The sequence below is a fragment of the Dendropsophus ebraccatus genome, chromosome 7 (assembly GCF_027789765.1).
Source record: "Dendropsophus ebraccatus isolate aDenEbr1 chromosome 7, aDenEbr1.pat, whole genome shotgun sequence".
NCBI lineage: Eukaryota > Metazoa > Chordata > Amphibia > Anura > Hylidae > Dendropsophus > Dendropsophus ebraccatus.
In genome coordinates, this window is record NC_091460.1 from 1,147,055 (window position 1) to 1,164,787 (window position 17,733).

The 17,733-nt window shown below is 50.2% G+C and overlaps 2 protein-coding genes across 4 annotated transcripts in view; one reads left to right on the forward strand and one right to left on the reverse strand.

Moving 5' to 3' along the window:
- LOC138797178 (zinc finger protein 300-like) overlaps positions 1–17,733 on the forward strand; it is an 898,668-nt gene that overhangs the window by 826,418 nt on the left and 54,517 nt on the right. Inside the window, exon 1 of one of the 3 annotated variants that reach the window (XR_011363898.1) lies at positions 15,150–15,240. The exons of the other annotated variants lie outside the window; for them this stretch is intronic. The gene's annotated coding sequence lies outside the window, so the exon portion shown is untranslated. Of the gene's footprint in view, positions 1–15,149; positions 15,241–17,733 lie in introns of those variants that run through there. 3 annotated transcript variants of the gene reach the window in all.
- The window catches only part of LOC138797158 (zinc finger protein ZFP2-like), a 427,215-nt gene that overhangs the window by 169,732 nt on the left and 239,750 nt on the right, over positions 1–17,733 (reverse strand). The window lies entirely within an intron of this gene.

A 17,733-nucleotide genomic window follows, 5' to 3' on the forward strand; every position in this document is an offset into this window, starting at 1 on the left:
CCCCTCGGCAGCATCACACACAAGTGAACTCTGTGTACACCGGGGAAGTACTTCCAGCACAGGGAGCGTCACTAACACGCGCCCCCTGTGCCGGAAGTAACAGCCCTGGCGCACACAGAGCTCTGTGGTGTGTGTGCTGCTGGGACGGGACAGAGCCGGGGAGCTACGCGTCAGCTGGGGGCCAGTTTCAGCCTGCAGGAGAGAAGAGCCACGACGGGGGAGCGAGTTGTCAGGTGAGTTGTGTGTTTTTTTTGTCTGCCTTGCACAGACAAGGGGGTAATTAGGGGGCATCTATAAGGGGGATAACTAGGGGGCATCTATAAGGGGGGTAACCAGGGGGCATCTCTATAAGGGGGTTAACATGGGGAGGGCTTCTCTATAAGGGGGATAACATGGGGAATAACATGGAGGGCCATCTCTATAAGGGGCATAACATGGGGGGGCATCTTTATAAGGGGGATAACATGGGGGGCATCTATAAGGGGGATAACATAGGGGGAGCATCTATAATGGAGATAACATAGGGGGGCCATCTGTAAGGGGGACTACACGGGGGGTGTATGCAATAGGGCATGTACTATAGTGGACTACACAGCGGGGGCATATACTATAAGGGGGATCACATAGCGCCAGCCTACCCGCCTAGTGAGGGTGTAAAGCGGCCAATACAGATGTGCAGTGTGTAGAGAGATGAGGATGGTGCCAGAGTGAGGAGCCTAATATGTCTGTCTGGCAGATTCTGTGGATTTGTGGCTCGGAGAAGTTCTCATAATGGCCCAGGGCAGATGGAGAAGAGGATGAAAAGGGAAGAACTGTGATCAGAGAAGACGTCCCCTGTGAGTCACCTGATGTAACTGCACTGTAATGTATATGGAGTACAGAACCTGTGTAGAGCTGCATTGCACTCTATATGACTGGATGAGGTGATATTGGTCTTTGTACAGTGGATGTTATTCAGTAGCAGTGGTGGTATTAGTCAGTATGTGGTGGTATTAGTCAATATGTGGTGGTATTTGTTACTTGTAATCTGGTACTATGTTTTATTGGATTTAGTGTACTGGATTTGGTCAGTAACAATATGGTGGTCATGGTAGTGGTTGTGGTGTAATATTTGCCCCTTGTATACTGTTATTATTGGTAATATTGGTCTCAGTATACAGGATTTGGTTAGTAACAGTATGGCGGTAATATGTATGGTGATTATATTTCCTATACACTGGTATTATTGGTAATATCAGTCTTGAGATTATATATATATATATATATATATATATATTATATATACCAATAGCATCGCTTAGTTGAGGAAGGGGGGCCCAAAATGACCTCTTGCACCAGGGCCCAAGAGTGGGGGACTCAATTATTAGGGGGACAGACAGGGCAATCTGTCACAAAGACCGGTATCGTCGAACAGTGTGTTGCCTTCCTGGCGCTCGAGTTCGTCACATCGCGGATCGGGCTGACAGATTACTGGGAGGGGCTGGTGATGACCCAGCAGTCATGGTGCACATTGGCACCAATGATAAAGTTAGAGGTAGGTGGCGGGTCCTTAGGCAGGAAGCTTAAAACTAGGACCTCCAAGGTGATATTTTCCGAAATATTACCTGTACCACGAGCCACACCTGAGAGACAGCGGGAGATTAGGGAGGTAAGTAAGTGGCTCAAGAGCTGGTGTAGGATAGAGGGGTTTGGGTTTATGGAGAACTGGGCCGACTTCTCGGTCGGTTACAGGCTCTACGGTAGGGACGGGCTGCATCTCAATGAGGAGGGTGCAGCCGTGCTGGGGGAGAAGATGGCTAAGAGGTTGGAGGAGTGTTTAAACTAGGGACCAGGGGGGAGGGCAACTACAATATAGTAAGTGAAGACAGAGTAGATGGAGAGCTGGGCCTAGATTATGGAACTGGGGGTGGAGCGGCGGGAGGGGTTAGAATAGTCACTAGTGATAAAAGGAAAGGGAATATGGACAAACATATATAATGTATGTATACTAATGCTCGAAGCCTCACTAATAAAGCTGAGGAATTAGAACTCATAATGGTGGAAGAGAAATATGATATAGTGGGGATAAGCGAGACCTGGCTGGACAAGACCTATGACTGGGCCGTTAATATCCAGGGTTATAGTCTATTCAGAAATGACCGTAAAAATAAGAAAGGGGGAGGGGTCTGTCTATATGTTACATCCTGCCTTAAGCCTATTCTGCGGGAGGATATATGTGATGATAATGTGGAGTCTCTTTGGGTAGAAATAAGGGGAGGGACGAAGAATAATAAAATTCTTATAGGAGTGAGTTATAAACCTCCAAGTATAGTGGAAGAATCAGAAAATCTTCTTATAAGACAAATAGATGCGGCAGCGAAGCAGGGGGACGTCATTATTATGGGGGGGGAGGGGCTATAACTACCCAATATATACAGGAAAGCAGGGGGACGTCATTATTATGGGGGGCTATAACTACCCAAATATATACAGGAAAGCAGGAGGAAGTCATTATTATGGGGGACTATAACTACCCAAATATATACAGGAAAGCAGGGGGAAGTCATTATTATGGGGGACTATAACTACCCAATATATACAGGAAAGCAGGGGGAAGTCATTATTATGGGGGACTATAACTACCCAAATATATACAGGAAAGCAGGGGGAAGTCATTATTATGGGGGACTATAACTACCCAATATATACAGGAAAGCAGGGGGAAGTCATTATTATGGGGGGCTATAACTACCCAAATATATACAGGAAAGCAGGGGGACGTCATTATTATGGGGGGCTATAACTACCCAAATATATACAGGAAAGCAGGGGGACGTCATTATTATGGGGGACTATAACTACCCAATATATACAGGAAAGCAGGGGGACGTCATTATTATGGGGGACTATAACTACCCAAATATATACAGGAAAGCAGGGGGACGTCATTATTATGGGGGACTATAACTACCCAAATATATACAGGAAAGCAGGGGGACGTCATTATTATGGGGGACTATAACTACCCAATATATACAGGAAAGCAGGGGGAAGTCATTATTATGGGGGACTATAACTACCCAATATATACAGGAAAGCAGGGGGAAGTCATTATTATGGGGGACTATAACTACCCAATATATACAGGAAAGCAGGGGGAAGTCATTATTATGGGGGGGACTATAACTACCCAATATATACAGGAAAGCAGGGGGACGTCATTATTATGGGGGACTATAACTACCCAATATATACAGGAAAGCAGGAGGAAGTCATTATTATGGGGGACTATACCCAATATATACAGGAAAGCAGGGGGAAGTCATTATTATGGGGGACTATAACTACCCAATATATACAGGAAAGCAGGAGGACGTCATTATTATGGGGGACTATAACTACCCAAATATATACAGGAAAGCAGGAGGACGTCATTATTATGGGGGACTATAACTACCCAAATATATACAGGAAAGCAGGAGGACGTCATTATTATGGGGGACTATAACTACCCAATATATACTGGAAAGCAGGGGGACGTCATTATTATGGGGGACTATACCCAATATATACAGGAAAGCAGGGGGAAGTCATTATTATGGGGGGCTATAACTACCCAATATATACAGGAAAGCAGGGGGACGTCATTATTATGGGGGACTATAACTACCCAAATATAAACTGGAAAGCAGAAACCTGCAGCTCCAGGAAGGGAAGAGTGTTTTTGGAAATAGTAAAAGATAATTACCTTTCCCAACTAGTACAGGAACCAACAAGAGGGGGGGGCACTCCTGGACCTGATCTTAACCAATAGGCCCGACAGAATATCAAAAATAGAGGTGGGGGGTCACCTAGGTAATAGTCACCATAACATAGTAAGTTTTCAATTATCCTTCAATAAAATGATTAGCAGAGGGGCTACAAAAACATTACATTTCAGGAAGGCTAATTTCCAAAAACTAAGAGAGGACCCCCGGGACATAGACTGGGACACTGCCCTGAGATATAAGAGAGGACCTTGGGAACATAGACTGGGACACTGCCCTGAGATATAAGGGAGGACCCCGGGGACATATGTAAGAGCATCCTGGGTAAATGGTGTGAAGGACACATACTGTACCATATGGGAATAAAAGTAGTAGAAATAAGAGAAATCCAATGTGGTAACTACAGCTATAAAGGGGAGCAATAAATGATAAGAAACAAGCAGTCAGACTACTAAAACAAGAAGGTAGTGGGGAAGCATGGAGCGACTATAGACAGAAGAATAGGATGTGTAAAACGCAAATAAAAGAAGCAAAAACAGCAACAGAAAGAAGGATAGCCACAGAAAGTAAAACAAATCCCAAAATGTTCTTCACCTATATAAATAACAAAAGACTTAAAACCGAAAATGTTGGTCCCCTCAAAAATAATCTGGGTGTAATGGTGGAGGGGGAAGAGGATAAGGCCAATCTACTAAATACATTCTTCTCTACTGTATTCACAGAGGAGAATCCCATAACAGACGATATGACTAGGGATAATGTTAATCCTCCCATAAATCTCACCTGCCTAACACAACAAGAAGTGGGGAAACGCCTTAAAAACATTAAAATCCATAAGTCACCGGGCCCAGAAGGTATCCATCCTAGAGTTTTGCAAGAATTAAATACTGTGTTGGACAGACCGATATTTCTAATATTTAAAGATTCTATTACGACAGGGATTGTTCTACAGGACTGGCGCATAGCTAACGTGGTACCAATATTCAAGAAGGGGTCAAGGAGTGATCCTGGAAACTACAGGCCTGTAAGTCTAACATCTATAGTAGGTAAAGTATTTGAGGGGATTGTAAGAGATGCTATACTGGTGTATATATATATAAGAGATGCTATACTGGGGTATAATATATAAGAGATGTATACTGGAGTATCTTAATGAAAATAATCTTATGACGCAGCACCAGCATGGATTTATGAGGGATCGGTCCTGTCAGACTAATCTGATCGGCTTCTATGAAGAGGTAAGTTATAGACTGGACCTGGGGGAGGCTGTGGATGTTGTGTATCTGGACTTTTCAAAGGCATTTGATACTGTGCCGCATGAAAGGTTGGTCTACAAAATGAGGATGCTGGGACTCGGGGAAAACGTATGCAAATGGTTAAGTAACTGGTTGTGTGATAGAAAACAGAGGGTGGTCATTGATGGAAAATATTCAGATTGGGTTTTAGTTACTAGTGGGGTACCACAGGGGTCAGTGTTGGGTCCACTTCTTTTTAATATTTTTATTAATGATCTTGTAGAGGGGCTACAGAGTAGAGTCTCCATTTTTGCAGATGATACTAAACTGGGTAAAGTAATCAGTACAGAGGAGGATAATATCATATTACAGAGGGATTTGGAGAAGCTGGAGGCTTGGGCAGAGAAATGGCAGATGATGTATAATGTGGATACATGTAAGGTTATGCACTTGGGCCATAGAAATAATAAGTACAGTTATGTGCTAAATAATAAAACACTGGGTAAAACTACTTCCGAAAAGGACCTGGGGGTATTGGTGGACAGTAAACTCAACTTTAGTGATCAGTGCCAGGCAGCAGCTGCCAAAGCTAATAAAATAATGGGAGGCATCAAAGAGGTATAGATGCTAAAGATGAGAACATAGTTTTGCCTCTTTATAAATCACTAGTCAGACCACACATGGTATATACTGTGTACAGCACCGGGCACTGGTATATAAGAAGGACACAGCTGACCTAGAGCGGGTGCAGAGGAGGGCAACAAAGGTCATTAAGGGAATGGGTGGGTTACAGTACCAGGACAGGTTATCAAGCTTGGGGTTATTTACGCTAGAAAAAAGACGTCTTAGGGGCGATCTGATCACAATGTACAAATATATGAATGGACAGTACAGAGATCTTTGTAGTGGTCTTTTTACTCCTAGGTCTGTAACAATGACAAGGGGGCATCCTCTACGTCTAGAGGAAAGAAGATTTCATCATCAGCATCGACGCGGGTTCTTTACTGTACGAGCGGTAAGACTGTGGAACTCTCTGCCACATGATGTTGTCATGGCCGATTCATTAAATAAGTTCAAGGGAGGCCTTGATACTTTTCTTGAACAATATAATATTACAAGTTATGGGCATTAGATTTCTGGTGATACGTTGATCCGGGGATTGTTCTGGTTGCCATTGCAGTTGGGGGGGGGGAGTTTCTCCCTGTGGTGGGGCGTTTGTCTTCTGCCCCATAGGGGTTTTTCGCCTTCCTGGATCAACACAGTAGGATTCTCCTAGGTTGAACCTGATGGACTCTTGTCTTCTTTCAACCTTATTTACTATGTTACTTTGTTACATTAGCTACGCCCCTGAATGGAGATGATGGTATAGGGATCTTCCTCCCACAGTGGATCAAGTTTCCCAGAACGATGACCTTCTTTTAGCCAGACTCTATCACCAATTTTGAGAGGTTGGGCGTGGGCACGCCGGTTATAGTCTTCTTTCTGGCGGTGATGAGCTTCCTTCATTCTATTGTTGACTATTTCTTGGGCTTCTTGGATTCTCCGCTGGTGTTCCTAAACCCAGTCTGTCTGTGGAAGCAGGTTAGGAGAATCTGTAACTTGGATGCCTAAATCCCTGTCCTTAGGCAGTTGACCTTGTCGCCCGAACATCAAATAGATGGGAGAACAGCCAGTATAACAGTGAACGGTGTTATTGTACATTTCGACTAATTCTCCCAGGAGATCTCCCAGAAATTCTCCCATGTTGATGACCACTTGATTCATGCGTTCACACAGTCCATTTCCTTGGGTGTGATATGCCGTGGTTCGGAGCTTCTTGCATTCGTGATATTGGCAATTTCACTTGGTCTATGGCCACAATTTCTTCTGGTCTGCAGGTACTGATGGGATGTAGAGGGGCTCTGGCATCTGTCTTCCCTCCTTTTGCAAGATTGCAATCGGGGCAATTTTGACACCAACCTTCGATGTCAGTCTTCATACCGACCCAATAGAATCATCCTCCGGATCATAGCTTCTGTTTTGTGTACTCTGAAGTGGCGGTACTGATCATGGTAGGCATCTAAGACCATTTTAGCATCTTGCCTGGGATCTCGGGGATGAGGATTTGTTGAACTCCTGTGACAGGATCTAGGCAGTTTCTGAGAAGTAGGCCCCTCTGTAGGAAGAGACGTTTTCTTTGGAGCCAGAGTCTTTGTAGCTCAATGTCTGGGTGAGCTTTGCGTAACCTGATAGGGATCTTGGTAGCAGGTGAGCCTCCCAAAAATTATGCCAGACACAGCATGGCGGTGATGACAGAGTGACCAAGGGTAGAAGCGGTAGCTGGTGAGCCTCCCAAAAATTATGCCGGACACAGCATGGCGGAACTAGAATTGGCTGTTGGTGGAGAATTAAAGGAGGAGGAGGAGGAAGAGGAGAGGATATACGAAGAATCCTCATGTTATAAATGTCAGCCTGTCAGTTGACAGACGGGTGCGCTTATTAGTGATGATGCCACCAGCTGCACTGAAGACCCGCTCTGACAACACGCTAGCAGCAGGGCAGCCCAGCTCATCCAAGGCCAAAAAACGCTAGTTCCGGTCACGTATCCAGCTTTGCCATTCAGTAGTTGTATGTAGCAGAGTGATCGGGAAGGACGTTGGTATGGTCAGCCAGGTACTCCCTCACCATCTTCCTGAAGGCTTCCCCCCTACACTGTCTAGACTGTGGACGGTTGACATAGTCTTGCTGGGGTGCCATGAATCTGTCAAAGGCCTTGGAGAGTGTTCCCCTGCCCCTTGACAAGCTGCCTTCTCCACCCCTCCTCTCCCCCACTCTTTGGCCCACAGAACTACGTCCTCTGGTGCTAGTGGTGTCAGATGGGAAGTACATTTTCAGCTTCTGTACCAGGGCCTGTTGATACTGATTCACTCTCATACTGCGTTCCTCGGCAGGAATGAGAGTGGAAAAGTTCAGTTTGTACTGTGGGTCCAGGAGGGTGAACACCCAGTAATCGGTATTGTCAAAAAATTTTTTAACCCGAGGTGTGACGTCCCACACTCCACCAGGAGTACGGGAGGTCAGCTGGGTATTGATTTACACCGCCACCCTGTCCACGTGGGCACAGGAAGACTGGTAAAGCTGCCACCAGCTTCTCGTTACGATATAATAATACTATATCAGGCCAGAAGCCAGCCCCGAGTGGATAGCATTAGCTTGCAAACACTGGCGTGTGGGAACGTTGATCGAGACAAAAGAACAGCCACAGATTAAATAGAATATTTAATTGCCTTAAGGGCGCACTAAACAACACACAATATACACGGAATAATATATACAGTGGTCAGAGACAAAGTACAGGGGGTAGCACAGACAGTTTTGGCAATTGGTCGTTACCGTAATTTGCGGGTCTGGGTGGTAAAGCAGAGCATGGGAGGCGTGTGCTTGCTGCGTTGATTTTCAGGAACTTCTCCGACCTATAGTCATGGCCTCCCCGAACAAAGAACAATGGATCCTGCCTAGCCCCTGGTATATATATGCCTGGCCCAAAACCCCTATAACCCCAAAGTGGGTCATATCTTCCTAACACCGGGTCATAGGGAGATGGTTTTGTTACCATTGGGTCCGGCTGGGCCCATAGAGCGTTTGGGAGACATGACTCCTCTACCCAGCTCGGACTACCAGTTCCCCGTATCTCCCCATCCTGGGGTCCCAGGGAGGAGTGCGACGCAGAGAGATGTTCGGGTGGGTCAGACGATTCTGAAAATATACTTTTCATATGGCTAGGCCGCACGGAAATTTCATAACTCGTTATGGAATTATGGTGCCACTCAGTCTGGAGATATTTGCTCTGATCTAGGTAGGGGAATTTATCAGGGTTTTGGATGCCTGTTGGCCTCTCAGGGTGGGAATTACAACACTTAGGGACCTGGAGGGCTCTGTACACTAGGCCCCCCTGCAGAGTATGGCTTCCTGGCAGATGGTGAACCCTGGGCTCTATTGATATATAGTTATATCAATATATTGATGAACCATACTCCATTTTCCTCGCACCTCCCCCTTTTAGAGGGCGCTAGGGGGCAGCACTTCTCTGTGTTCCCCGTGCACCCATCTTCAACCTCCCCTCTGCAGGATAACCCATCTGTGTTGCCATGGTTACGTCGGCTCTTGTGGCGAATGGCGAAGTGGTACTGTTGGAGCGCCAGGCTCCAACGTAGCAACCTCTCATTTGTCCCGGACACTGTGTGTAACCAGCTGAGGGGGTTGTGGTCTGTTTCCACTGTGAAGAAACGCCCATATAGATAGGGCTGCAAACGTTGCAGAGCCCACACTATTGCTAGGCATTCCTTCTCCATCGTGGAGTAGGCCACCTCCCTCGGCAAGAGCTTCCGGCTCAGGTACAGAACGGGGTGTTCCTGCCCCGTAGAGTCAACCTGGCTAAGCACCGCGCCTAGACCAAAGTCTGTACTATAAATGGCCGCGTGAAGTCGGCTGCTTGTAGTATTGGGAAGCTTGACAAGGCAGTTTTGAGTACCTGGAAGGCCGTCTCACAGTCGTTTGTCCAATCAACTGAGGAGGGCAGCTTCTTCTTGGTGAGGTCCGTCAGGGGCTTCGTCAGGCTACTATAGTGAGGAACAAACCTCCTATAGTACCCAGCGGTGCCCAGAAAGGACATCACCTGCTTCTTAGTCCTGGGGGTGGGCCAAGACACGATAGCATCCACCTTCCCAGGCTCTGGCTTCAGAGCTCCCCCGCCTACCCGATGCCCCAGGTAGTAGACCTCACCCATGCCTAGCTGGCACTTCTCCGGCTTGATGGTCAAGCCTGCCTGGTGGATCAGCCCAAGCACCTGCGACAGATGCTCTGTGATCCTCCCATGTGGGACTGAAGATGGCAATATCATCCAGATACGCGGCCTTGTACCCTTCAAGTCCCTTAAGCAGCGTGACCATCCGCTGAAAAGTGGCAGGGGCATTCTTCATGCCGAATGGCATGACCGTGAATTCATACAGTCCAAAGGGGGTGATAAAGGCAGAGCGTTCCTGCGCCTCATGGGTCAGGGGAATCTGCCAGTATCCCCGGCTCAGATCCATGATGGTCAGGTACTTAGTCCCGGCCAACTGATCGAGCAGGTCATCGATGCGAGGCATTGGGTACGCATCGGTGATCGTGACAGCATTGAGCCCCCTGTAGTCCACGCAGAACCGAGCGGTCCGGTCTTTCTTTGGGACGAGGACTACAGGCGAGGCCCAAGCACTGTTAGACGCTTGGATGACCCCCAGCTTCAGCATCTCGTCAATCTCCTGGCGCATGTGCTGCTGCACTTCCAGGGAGACCCGATATGCTGACCGCCGGTTTGGGGGATGATTCCCAGTATCCACGTGGTGGAGGGCTGTCTCTATCCTTCCGGGCTTGTTGGTGAACAACTCCCGGAAGGATTGGAGGGTAGCCCACAGCTGGGACCGCTGGTCCGCTAAGAGCTGTTGGACAATCTCCTCATCCTCAATGGATCCACCCGCCCTAACTTGGGCGAGCATATCCAGGAGGATCTCCACCTCCCCTTCCTCTGGCAGGTTGCATACAGGAAGGGCACAAGCCTCCCGATCATGATGCGCCTTCATCAGGTTCACGTAGAAGGCCTTCCGCCTCCCTCGGGCCTGGTCCAGGGTGACTAGGTACGTCACAGCGTTGAGCTCCTGGTGCACAAGGAATGGGCCTTCCCAGGCTGCCTGAAGCTTATCCTGGGGTACAGGGACCAGTACCCACACATTTTGACCCACCTGGTATGTCCTTTCACAAGCATTCTGATCGTACCACCACTTCTATTCAGCCTGGGCTTGCACCATATTGTCGTGCACTAGCTGGGTCAAGGCCTGCATCTTATCCCAGAAGTGCACAACATATTCTATGACCGACACTCCAGGGGTGGCTAAGTCCCCCTCCCAGGCCTCTTTCACCAAAGCCAGGGGCTCCCGTACATGTCGCCCATACAGTAGCTCGAAGGGAGAGAACCCTGAGGAACCTCCCTGTAGGCAAACAGCAGGTGTGGGAGGTACCTCTCCCAGTCACGCCCATGGAAGTCGACCAACATCTTAAGCATCTGCTTCTGGGTGCCATTAAACCGCTCGCACAGGCCATTAGTCTGTGGGTGGTACGGGCTGGTCACCAGATGTTGCACTTGTATTTGCCTACAGAGCAACTCCATCAACTGCAACATGAACTGCCTCCCCCGGTCTGTGAGCATTTCCTGTGGAAAACCCACTCAGGAGAAGATTTCCAGTAACGCGGTGGCCACCTTGTCGGCCCGAATGGATGACAAGGCTACCGCTTCCGGGTACCATAGTCTACTACCGTTAGTATAAAGCGTTTCCCGGAGCTGCTGGGAATGGACAGGGGTCCAATGAGATCCACAGCCACCCTCCTGAAAGGCTCATCAATTACGGGCAGAGTCACCAGTGGGGCTTTGGGCCGCGGCCCAGTCTTCCCCACCCTCTGACAAGTAACACACGAACGGTAGTAGTCAGCCCCCATTTTTGGCCAGTAGAAATGCTGTGCTACTCTGGCCTTGGTCTTAGTGACCCCTAGATCCTCAATAACTCCGCCTTGAACGGATAGGGTACCACTAACTGTCGAACCCTGGGTAATGCCTTTGACGAACCCTGCCGGACCGTCACTCGGTACAGCCGCCCTTGGTCCCAGACCACTCTCTCAAGGTCTGAGTCCGAGGGAGGCTGTGCCACCTGCTCCTTTAGAGCTTTCAGGCTATCGTCAGTCTCTAACGATGCCTGAAACTCCTGACTGGACGTGGCCAGAATAGATGAGACCACTACATCCTCTGTCAATTCCCCAGGACCTGTGTCCTGGCCCCTGTCTGACCTGGCAGCCACTTGGTCGGAAGAGGGAAAGCTGTTGGACCCCTTGGCCCCCGGCATTCCCACTGCGCGTGACAGCAGCTACGGTCGCTGTCACAGCTGGTAATGCTCGATTTCCCTCGGCTTCCGACCAAGTCGCCAGTTCAGACTGACTACCTTGTGGGCCTGATAACCCAGTTGGGGAGGGACCCTGCCTTGTGGCCTTACCTGGGAGCTCTACCTTCTCTGGGGCACCCACTACCACCATGGAGTCCTCTCCCTCAGCAGCAGTCTGCTCCCTGTTTGTCCCCTCAGGGAAACCCTCAGAGGACAAAAGGAGAACTCTTAACACCTGATTGGTGGCATTATTCTCCTGTGTGAATTCTCTGATACTGTGAGGCAGCGTAGAGAACCTAGTTGTAAATAACCCATGTATTTTGCACTCAGAACTGAAAACACAAGCAGTTACAGATAGTGACACCACTGAGAATCTATATATAAGTATGGATAAGACAGCTACCATTCAGGGAAATAAACATTTGTTAGGATAAAACCTGTTTTCCTGTGTGAATTCTCTGATATTATGAAGCAAAAGGACAGTCACATTTGGTCAATAGTCCATGGATTTTGCTCTCCACACTGGGGAGACAGGCAGCTGGTTCTTTGAGCACTGCAGGAAATAATACCACTTGGAATAATATATATATATATATATATATATATATATATATATAAACTAAAGCAGCAACCACTCAAGACAATGACATCTGCTGTGATAGAACCTGTTTTCTAGTGTGAATTCTCTGTTTTTTAGAGGCAGTTGAAAAGCTCAAGTTAGTCAGTAGTCCATGTAGTTTGTTCTCCAAGCCAATAAGTCTTCAGAAAGTGCAGAGATATGGCTCCACTTCGGAGAGACTTCTTCCCAGGAAAGGATTACCCTGTCCAGGGGAGGAAAAGAAAATGGCAAAACCACCAAGACAAACACAGCGTTTAGCTCCCTGGGCAGAGGCGATGCAGCGATCTCATGTGGCCGGTCCAATAGCCTGACTCACCAGCCAGCCGGCCAGCAAGGAGACCACCCATAGGCCTCTGCTCAGAGGGGAGGAAAGGAGGGGGCAGCTGAGCTGAAGGTAAAAGCAGAGCTGGATAATAAGAACTTCCACCATGCGCCATATTGCATCAGCAATGCCCATCCTGACCATCAGCTGGAGTGGGTAGTAAAGCAGAAGCTACTTATAGAAGGGTGCAGCAGGTGGGGGGGTCGGGGTGCAGCAGGGGGGGGGGTCGGAGTGCAGCAGGTGGGGGGGGGGGGCGGAGTGGCAGCAGGGGGGGGGGTCGGAGTGCAGCAGGTGGGGGGGGGGGTCGGGGTGCAGCAGGTGGGGGGGGTCAGGGTGCAGCAGGTGGGGGGGGGGTCGGGGTGCAGCAGGTGGGGGGGGGGGGGGGGTCGGGGTGCAGCAGGTGGGGGGGGGGGGGGTCGGGGTGCAGCAGGTGGGGGGGGGGGGGGGTCGGGGTGCAGCAGGTGGGGGGGGGGGTCAGGGTGCAGCAGGTGGGGGGGGGGGGGTTGGGGTGCAGCAGGTGGGGGGGATGGAAATAGCAGCGCCACGAGGTGCCTGCGTCCTGTCGCCATGTTAGCTGCTCTCTGCCGGGCTCCTTTATGGGTCAGGACGCTCCGAGCGATCAGAGCAGGCCCATTGCAGCTGCTGACTCCCGGGCCCCTCCGGAGTCTCTGGGGCCCTCCAGGTCTACCCGTCCATCCTGCCCGATCCTGCATTCATAGCCTGCCATAGCGGGAGTCTCCCCCACTGTAAGTCCACCGAATCTGCCCAGTCACCTCGCACCTTCCTCATGTTGTCCTCCACCACTCCGCTCTCACCCCTTCTCCACACCCAAGCTACCGACATCCCCAGGCACCCCTCACCGGGCAGCCGCCATCCCATCACACAGCAACCAAGTCATGTCTCAGCAGGAGCAGCGGCTCTTATATCTGTAAGGGAGAATGGAGTTTGACCACAAAGCTGCTGCTGAGCCCCGCCCACTCCTGTCACATGATCACAGGTCTTTCACCACAATCTCTTCTATCCTGCACTGCTGAGCCACGCCCACTCCTGTCACATGATCACAGGTCCTACACCACAATCTCTTCTCTCCTGCACTGCTGAGCTCCGCCCCCACATGTACTGGTCACATGATTATGACATCATCACAGGTCCTACACCTCCAGCATCTACCAGATACAGAGCAGGTTCCTATAAGGTGTCAGGATGTGGCCGTCTATTTCTCCATGGAGGAGTGGGAGTATGTAGAAGGACACAAGGATCTGTACCGGGGGGAGCAGCCGCTCATGATGGAGGATCAGCCGCCCGGCCTCACAGCACAAGGTAAGAGGAGACCTTCCTGATGCTAGAGAGCAGGGGGGAGGGGCCCCTAGATTATCCTCCTCCCATCCTCCTCCTCCTCCCCATCCTCCTCCTCCTCCCCCATCCTCCTCCCATCCTCCTCCTTCCCCCTCCCATCCTCCTCCCATCCTCCCCCCTCCCATCCTCCTCCTTCCCCCTCCCATCCTCCTCCTCCCCCCTCCCATCCTCCTCCTCCTCCCCCATCCTCCTCCCATCCTCCTCCTATCCTCCTCCCCCCTCCCATCCTCCCCCCATCCTCCTCCTCCCATCCTCATCCTCCTCCTCCTCCCATCCTCCTCGGCTCCTCCTCCCATCCTCCTCCTCCTCCTCCTCCCATCCTCCTCTCCTCCCATCCTCCTCCTCCCCCCTCCCATCCTCCTCCTCCCCCCTCCCATCCTCCTCCTCCTCCCCCATCCTCCTCCCATCCTCCTCCTATCCTCCTCCCCCCTCCCATCCTCCCCCCATCCTCCTCCTCCCATCCTCATCCTCCTCCTCCTCCCATCCTCCTCGGCTCCTCCTCCCATCCTCCTCCTCCTCCTCCTCCCATCCTCCTCGGCTCCTCCCCCCATCCTCCTCCTCCTCCTCCTCCCATCCTCCTCCTCCTCCCCCCATCCTCCTCCTCCCCTCCTCCTCCTCCCATCCTCCTCCCCCCCCCCATCCTCCTCCCATCCTCCTCCTCCCCTCCTCCCATCCTCCTCCCATCCTCCTCGGCTCCTCCCCCCCCCCCATCCTCCTCCTCCTCCCATCCTCCTCCCCCCCCCCCATCCTCCTCCTCCTCCCCTCCTCCCATCCTCCTCGGCTCCTCCTCCCATCCTCCTCCTCCTCCCATCCTCCTCCTCCTCCCATCCTACTCCCCCCATCCTCCTCCCCCCCCCTCCCATCCTCCTCCTGATGACATGTAGCAGTGTATTATGGATTGTCTCCCTGTGTCTTCCCTACAGATGGAGGCAGTGACAGGAATCCACCAGAGAGGTGTCCCCGTCCTCTGTATTCCCAGGACTGTCCAGAGGGAAATGTCCCAGCAGACAATCAGCAGGTAGATGAGGCTGATGCTATAGCACTATATCTCTATAGCGCCCCCCGGTGCTGGTGGTTTTCTATATATATATATATATATATATATATATATATATATGGGGAAGGAGAGGCACGGGGGGGGGAGGGGCAGATGTTAGTGATTACAGGGCTGATACCCCGCAGGTTTCTGTATATATATATATATGGGGAAGGAGAGGCACGGGGGGGGGGGGGGAGGGGCAGATGTTAGTGATTACAGGGCTGATACCCCGCAGGTTTCTGTATATATATATATATGGGGAAGGAGAGGCACGGGGGGGGGGGGGGGGGGGGGGCAGATGTTAGTGATTACAGGGCTGATACCCCGCAGGTTTCTGTATATATATATATATGGGGAAGGAGAGGCACGGGGGGGGGGGGCAGATGTTAGTGATTACAGGGCTGATACCCCGCAGGTTTCTGTATATATATATATATATGGGGAAGGAGAGGCACGGGGGGGGGAGGGGCAGATGTTAGTGATTACAGGGCTGATACCCCGCAGGTTTCTGTATATATATATATATGGGGAAGGAGAGGCACGGGGTGGGGGGGGGGGGCAGATGTTAGTGATTACAGGGCTGATACCCCGCTGGTTTCTGTATATATATATATATGGGGAAGGAGAGGCACGGGGTGGGGGAGGGGCAGATGTTAGTGATTACAGGGCTGATACCCCGCAGGTTTCTGTATATATATATATATATATATATATATATATGGGGAAGGAGAGGCACGGAGGAGGGGGTGGGGGGCAGATGTTAGTGATTACAGGGCTGATACCCGCAGGTCTCTGTATATATATATATATATGGAGAAGGAGAGGCACGGAGGAGGGGGTGGGGGGCAGATGTTAGTGATTACAGGGCTGATACCCCGCAGGTTTCTGTATATATATATATATGGGGAAGGAGAGGCACGGGGGGGGGGGCAGATGTTAGTGATTACAGGGCTGATACCCCGCAGGTTTCTGTATATATATATATATGGGGAAGGAGAGGCACGGGGTGGGGGAGGGGCAGATGTTAGTAATTACAGGGCTGATAACCCGCAGGTCTCTGTATATATATATATATGGGGAAGGAGAGGCACGGGGTGGGGGAGGGGCAGATGTTAGTAATTACAGGGCTGATAACCCGCAGGTCTCTGTATATATATATATATATGGGGAAGGAGAGGCACGGGGTGGGGGGGGGGGGGCAGATGTTAGTGATTACAGGGCTGATACCCCGCAGGTTTCTTTATATATATATATATGGGGAAGGAGAGGCACGGGGTGGGGGAGGGGCAGATGTTAGTGATTACAGGGCTGATACCCCGCTGGTTTCTGTATATATATATATATATATATATATATATATATATGGGGAAGGAGAGGCACGGAGGAGGGGGTGGGGGGCAGATGTTAGTGATTACAGGGCTGATACCCGCAGGTCTCTGTATATATATATATATATGGAGAAGGAGAGGCACGGAGGAGGGGGTGGGGGGCAGATGTTAGTGATTACAGGGCTGATACCCCGCAGGTTTCTGTATATATATATATATGGGGAAGGAGAGGCACGGGGGGGGGGGCAGATGTTAGTGATTACAGGGCTGATACCCCGCAGGTTTCTGTATATATATATATATGGGGAAGGAGAGGCACGGGGTGGGGGAGGGGCAGATGTTAGTAATTACAGGGCTGATAACCCGCAGGTCTCTGTATATATATATATATGGGGAAGGAGAGGCACGGGGTGGGGGAGGGGCAGATGTTAGTGATTACAGGGCTGATAACACGCAGGTTTCTGTATATATATATATATATATATATGGGGAAGGAGAGGCACGGGGGGGGGGGGGGCAGATGTTGGTGATTACAGAGCTGATACCCCGCAGGTTTCTGTATATATATATATATGGGGAAGGAGAGGCACGGGGGGGGGAGGGGCAGATGTTGGTGATTACAGAGCTGATACCCCGCAGGTTTCTGTATATATATATATATATATATATATATATATATATATATATATGGGGAAGGAGAGGCACGGGGGGGGGGGGGGCAGATGTTAGTGATTACAGGGCTGATAACCCGCAGGTCTCTGTATATATATATATATGGGGAAGGAGAGGCACGGGGGGGGGGGCAGATGTTAGTGATTACAGGGCTGATAACCCGCAGGTCTCTGTATATATATATATATGGGGAAGGAGAGGCACGGGGGAGGGGGAGGGGCAGATGTTAGTGATTACAGGGCTGATACCCCGCAGGTTTCTGTATATATATATATATGGGGAAGGAGAGGCACGGGGGAGGGGGAGGGGCAGATGTTAGTGATTACAGGGCTGATACCCCGCAGGTTTCTGTATATATATATATATATATATATGGGGAAGGAGAGGCACGGGGGGGGGAGGGGCAGATGTTAGTGATTACAGGGCTGATACCCCGCAGGTCTCTGTATATATATATATATGGGGAAGGAGA